The sequence below is a fragment of the Podarcis tiliguerta genome (genome assembly GCF_965153285.1).
Source record: "Podarcis tiliguerta genome assembly, chromosome: 12".
In the NCBI taxonomy this organism is placed as follows: Eukaryota; Metazoa; Chordata; class Lepidosauria; order Squamata; family Lacertidae; genus Podarcis; species Podarcis tiliguerta.
The window spans coordinates 19,989,046-19,995,506 of NC_139545.1; the positions used below are offsets into that span (position 1 = coordinate 19,989,046).

Sequence of the window (6,461 nt, forward strand, 5' to 3'; positions counted from 1 at the left end):
TTAAAAAGTAGCATAAGACTAGCATTTTTATGTCAAAAATGTTACAGGATTTGGGTTACAGGAATCAGTTGAATCCTTGTTCTATTTTATTTTTTAAAAAATAAAGGAAATATTTGGGCTACACTTAGTCAATTAAATTAAAAACATTTTGATCCACTGCAAAGGCACAGCAGATGAATGAGGCAGATTTTAAATATAATTTTTAACACAAGCTATCAGTGACAAATCAAATGACAAGAAACACTTTAAAAGAGTTATTCTCTCTGTGTGAAAAAGCAACAGCTTATTCTGTGTGCTTCAAATTATGGCTTTTCTTCCTTTATAACTATTTTCTCATATATAAATTTATATCAGTCTGCTAAGACTGTATCAATCAAGTGATGGCGCTAGAAAATATTTTTTTAAAAAAACCTGAGGAAAGGTTACAGAGTTGACTTCCTATTTTAGCTATTCTTTCCTAAAAACTATTGATCTTTTACATAACACGTTTTGAAAGGAATGATGGCACAACATGCACATACTTCAGAGTCACTTCCAAAAAAACATCAGTAACCCTTTTAGTGAATTCCAAGCACACGTTTGCCCTAACAATTGTACTATAAATATTACCGCTGTTGAAAAAGAACTATATTGTATTTCAGAAGTTCAGGTTACCATTCATCAGATAAATGCATAACAGCAGCAGTCCATAACATATCATTACTTTAACAAGTAATGCCAGTTTTTACAACAGAAAATAAATGTTTTAATCCGTCATGAGATGTCTCTCCCTCTCTCTCTCTCTCACACACACACACAATTCCATGCTATATACTGCAAACATTTAAACTACACGTCAAGTTATATTTTATTTGAAAGAGCTTAGAGCTAAATATAACTGGGATAAAAACATATTTGGCCTGTGAAGTTTAACCTTTTGCATGTGGTCAAAAGAAAAGAAAATAAACAAAACAACAAACGATCTGAAAATCAACAGGGGAGAGTGACACTGTAGGAAAGTATTTTATTGCCGTTATTAATACCACACACAATCAAGTAGCCTCAAGGTTGTGTCATAGTGCAATAAACATAAAAAATGGGGGGGGGGGGGAGAGACACTGCCTAAATCCCTTTTCTATTAAATTACTCCACATCCAGAGAAAGGCTTTTAAGCGTCTGGTAAGAGAAACACATAGGGATGCACAAGGGTCAGAGAGGTTAAAGTCTTTCCAAGACTACAAGATAATGAAGGAGAAACATGAGTATGAAAGTATCTGGGCTGTCTACGAACTTACATAAAAATGCACAGAACTGGGGTTTCAAGTCCTCTCCCTTTCTACCTTATCCCCCACTCAACTCAAGGAAGAATAATCAGAACCTTAGAAACTGGGATTCAAATGGCAAGGAAAGACACTGATGATGTCTTCTACAGCAGCCTTTAATTTCATATAAGCGAAGATGAATTGAACATTTCTGCTGGGTTCGTGAAAAGCAGCAGCAAGCATTACCTCACTTCATCTTCATTAGAAGCCAATCAGGGTGAAATGATCAAAACATTGGGGAGGGGAGAGTAGGAGAACAGGGGAATATGGTTTATAACCAACTAGGCCAAGGTTTGAAATGTATGGCGGGGGGCGAAGGGGGAGAAAGAGACTGAAGCAGCTGCTCTGGTCTGATACAGACACAGACACACACACACACAGAATAGATACATACAAGTCACTTATTTTTCTATTTCCCCAGAGGGGGTGGGGAGCCACATGTCACAGACATAATTATGCAGTAGTGGAAATGGCAAGAGGTTGAAATGGACACTTTTTAAATGTGACATCCTCTCCTTCTCAGGCACTTTCTTGGAAAGGCAGAAACAACAGAAAACCAGGGTGGTGAAAGGCAGGATGACATAAAATGTAGCAAAATGAAATAGGGGGAACACAGACAGTGGACGATGGAAGGAAGAAGACGGTGTGGTTTTTTTTCCAACCAAAAAGAGAGGCTTGAGGCAGGCCTGGGATACATATTGGAGACATTCCAGAAAAAGGAGTGGGTGGGAGGTATGAGATATTTCTTTGCTACAAAGATGCTGCTGCTAATCATACAAAAGCCTACAGACTTGTTCTCGCTACATCTTTTGAGTGAGGGGCAGGAAAGGGGGAAGTTGCTTGACCACCTCCTCTTTTGGAGAACTTAAGTCATGAAGGAGAGCAATTGGTGCTGTACTTCTCAATAAAGCATTTCTCTCGCTAACTGGAAGGAAAAAGATAATTTACTTTGTGCATATGGAATAGGGGCAATTAGGACAAAGAAGGTAAATGCTAATGGGACGGTGACACCAGCAATAGCAGACCAACCTGGGAGAAACTGGATTCAAAAATAGGTCTGGTGGTTCCATTTATTTTAACAATGAAAATAGAATGCTAAGCAACAAGAATAGGGAGAATGATGGGAACAATGCAAAAATCTCAAGGGGATGGCCTTTTGTTTTAAGGAAGAGAAATATATCTGGCTGAGTCAGTAGTATGGTGCAATGAAGAAGTTACTGGGGTATTATTGGTGATGATGAAAAGCAGCACACCAAGAGCACAGAAGGACAGTAATGACTGAGTTACGACAGGACACTTGATGGCTGTGGTATATTATATGGAGGATTTTCTCAGGAAGTGGGAACAAACACTGAGTTCTACATGATGAATTTCCAATATAGAACCACTTGGGTGTAAGAATCCACACACGTGGCTATTAGGCATTACAAATATGCAATGTTTCCTTCATTAGCATGACATGAGAGTTCCATGTGATAAAACAGTCTATCCATCACCTTAGATGACACACATACATGCGCACATACAAACACACACAGAGTCATATAATTTCCTATAAGTGATAATCATATAAAAAGTTGGTCACATCTGAGGTAGTCCTTGCCATAGTTATCCTAATGAGAGCTTTGGCTCAGAGTGATGGAATTATTGTAGAGAATATTTGTTATATTGGGAAGAGGGGTGTGTAGCTAAACTTGAGAGTGGTACCATTTCTTTTATAAAGTGGATCTTTCAGAGGACAAAACTTTAGTTGGTGAGGTCAGGTTAGCGATGAGCACAATAAAGCACCCAAAGAGCATTTCTGACAGCCTATATTTTGAGAAACTATGAGCAGCTAGGAGGACAAAGGACTTATTGAGAGGATTAAGAACTTTCGGAAGGACACTGTGCAGAGGGTTTGCCTACTGCAGAGTGTCAGGGCCAGCGACTAAAAGGCTGTGGAAAGGGTCATATATTAGGGGACATGCCCTGTTTTAGAACTAGACACGACACAGATATGATAAAAACAGAATATGGAAACTTGCTTGGGTGGGTCAGGGATGCTGTAGCAAAAACTAGTTTAGAGGGGGTGTCTGCCACAGGAAGTTGAACAGGCAACAGCAGTATTTTTGTGGTGGTGAGGTGGGAGGTCCTAAAACAGGAGATGTGCTTCATGAGAAAAGGAAAGGAGTGTCTGCCATATAACTGTATCTACAAGGAACAGAAGCCATTTGGTCCAGGTGCCTCAACATACAGCACTGAAACACACAAAGCCACTATTGTGGGTCAGAATCAACACCTCACCGAGCACAGAAGGATCTCGGGGGTTCAAGACCCACCTTTTCCCCTTCTCAACTAAGAAAGGTTGTGAGAGGGCATTAACAGGATGGTCATGAGGTTTTTTAAGGAGAGGCCGGATGGTCATCTATCATGGTTGCTTTAGCAGAGATTCCTGCATTGCAGGGGGCTGGACTAGAAGACCCTCGGGTCCCTTCCAACTCTCTGAATCTACTGAAGGGGGGGGGGCAGCCTGGCAAGCAGAGGAATGGATGGTGAAGAATTAAGCACAAGGAGCAGAGGGGGGATGGTGAAGAGGAGAAATATTTGCCCTAGAACTGGGCAAAAAAAAAGGAACAAGGGAGGTGAGGTGTGGAGGACTCCTTAGCGCAACTACTTATTTTGCCAGCATCGAAACATGGGCTAAACAGAAAGGATTGGGGGGGGTTAAACTGGAACCTGGGGAGCATCCTGGATGGAACCACCCCCACCCAATGAAACCAGTGGGGGGGGTGGCTGATTTAAGGGGGGGTGTCCTGCCTCCTGGGCAATAAAGCATCATGGTGGGCAACGCGCGGGGGGGGGGGCGAGAGCAGGGCTTCGTAGTGAAGGGGGGGCGGCAGCTGTGTTTGAGGAGGGGGGCACTTTGAGGAGTGGGGAAGGGGGGCTGGGGAGCGTCTGGAGGAAGAGAAGCGCTTTTACCTGTGGGAGGAAGGGCAGGCGCGGGTCTCTGGCTCTCCAGCTTCGGCGTGTCAAATCCTCGTCGCGAGGAGGGGGCGCCCAGCAGGGTTGGGCTGGGTTGGGGGGGGGGTCGGAAGGTGAAGGGGGTGGGGGAGTTCCTCTTCAGCGCCGGTCAGCGAGACATGCGCGCCCGACACTCTTCTTCTTCCTCCTCCTCCTCCTCCTCCTTCCACCCTCCCTCGGCGGTGACTTCTCCAGCTGCTGCTGCTGCTGCTGCTGCTGCTTCCTCCACCGCCGCCGCCTGAAGAAAAGTAAACCAGCCGCCGCGCGCCCGCGCGCGCGCTCCCGACTGGGCCAATTAAGCCCGGAGTTCGAAGCGAGGAGGGGGAAGAACAGGAGGAGGCGCGCTTTGGGTTGCTGGCTTCGCAGAATGACGGAGCTGAGGCGAAGTCGCTGAGGAGCCGGGAGCGAGTGGAGAGGTGGGGGCGGGAGGGGAATGAGAGAGAGAGAGAGAGAGAACGCGCCTGCGCGCGCGGCCGCAGGGCGGGGGCAGGGGAAGCACGAGTTTTAAAGGGAAAGGGAGGCTGAGGGGGGGAGGAGGAGGGCTGGGTAAGCGCAGGAGAAAGGAAAAGGGAGCGAGGTGCTGAGTGGGCAGAGCCGCGGTGAGCGGCAGGGAAGGGGCGTGGCCAGGAGGCCGACGACGACTCCCCAGCGGCGGGCTGAGGGCGGTTGGGAAGCCTGGCGCGCGAGGGCGCCAGTTTAAGGGGAGAGGGGGTGCTGGTTGTTCGACCTCCAGAGCCCATGGTCCTCTTCCAGGAGACGTCGGGCTCTTCCACTTTTCTCTCAGCCTCTCTCTCTCTCACACCGATGAAAATACTTAACAACAACAACCCCCTCCATCTGAACGAGTTGCCTCAGCCACTCTGGGTGGCCTGTTATAGAAATAAAATTTGCTCCTTTCCCTATATGAGGTTCACCAAGGAGCCCGTATAGAGACCACTAAGGTTTTCTATCTGTCGGAGAAGAACAGAGACCAACCAAGGATATATTGGAGCAAAGCGACTATTTAGAAGTCTACACCTCCAACATATATGTGTGTGTGTGTGTGTGTGTGTGTGTGTTGGAGGTGTACTGTATCTACATCACCGCCAACATATATGTGTGTGCAAAAGTTGGAGGTGATGTAGATACAGTACAGATACAGTCTGGCGTGCTCTGGTCCATGGGGTCACAAAGAGTCAGACACGACTAAACAACTATAAACAACAACAAAGATACAGTACACAAACATATATATACATAAATAAAATATGAAACATTTTTTTAAACGTTTCTGCCTTCGGGTGACTTATAAAGGTTTTATTGTTACCTAGCTCCTTGGCTCTGTGGGCGCGTAACTCCCAACATTTCTCCTCAGGTGAAAATAGGGATGTCCAACAATTCCAGAATTTCTCTGAGGAAATTTCTCTGAGGAAAATTAAAGACGCCCTGAGGAAAAGCGAGACATTCCAGAATTCCAGGACTGTCCCTGGGAAATAGGGACACTTGGAAGGGTCTACAATGGTACCTCTGGTTACGTATTTAATTTGTTCCAGAAGTCCGTTCTTAACCTGAAACTGTTCTTAACCTGAAGCACCACTTTAGCTAATGGGGCCTCCTGCTGCCGCCGCGCCGCCAGAGCATGATTTCTGTTCTCATCCTGAAGCAAGGTTCTTAACCCGAGGTTAGCAGAGTCTGTAACCTGAAGCGTAGGTAACCCGAGGTACCACTGTACTGTCTGTATGTCCCTGAGGTGTGGAAGGGGGTCTGATCTGAGAGAGCTGCCATCTCTGACTAGCACAAGAAGGACCTGCTGGGTCCCACCTAGACCAGACCCCCTGTTCTGTCATGGCGGCCACCTAGATGCCTCAGAAGACAGGGGTGGCTGGTTGCAGAAGAAGCAAGGCCCACCGGGGTGAGGTGACTGCCTCAAGAGGCAGCAGATCCTGATGGCTCCCTTGTCCCCATTGTTCTTGATGTAGATCAGTGGTTCCCAACCTTTTTTTAGCCATGCCTCACCTAAGCATCTCTAAAATCCTGATGCCCCCCCCATCACATATAATTCTTATTATTCAAAAAGTGAACTCCTATTCACATGGAGGAAGCCTAAAAGGCCATTAACTTGGTCTAAACAAGCTTCCAAAGAACATGGCATCCATGAAAGAGATAGATAAAAGAACAAAA

General features: G+C 45.8%; 1 protein-coding gene across 2 annotated transcripts in view; it reads right to left on the reverse strand.

Moving 5' to 3' along the window:
* LOC310660446 (ubiquitin-conjugating enzyme E2 E2) overlaps nucleotides 1–4,897 on the reverse strand; it is a 119,219-nt gene extending 114,322 nt beyond the window's left edge. The window contains exon 1 of one of the 2 annotated variants that reach the window (XM_083405216.1): nucleotides 4,260–4,897. The gene's annotated coding sequence lies outside the window, so the exon portion shown is untranslated. The remainder of the gene's footprint in view (nucleotides 1–4,259) is intronic. The other variant, XM_083405217.1, reaches the window with a different exon arrangement.
* Nucleotides 4,898–6,461: the final 1,564 nt, after the last annotated feature.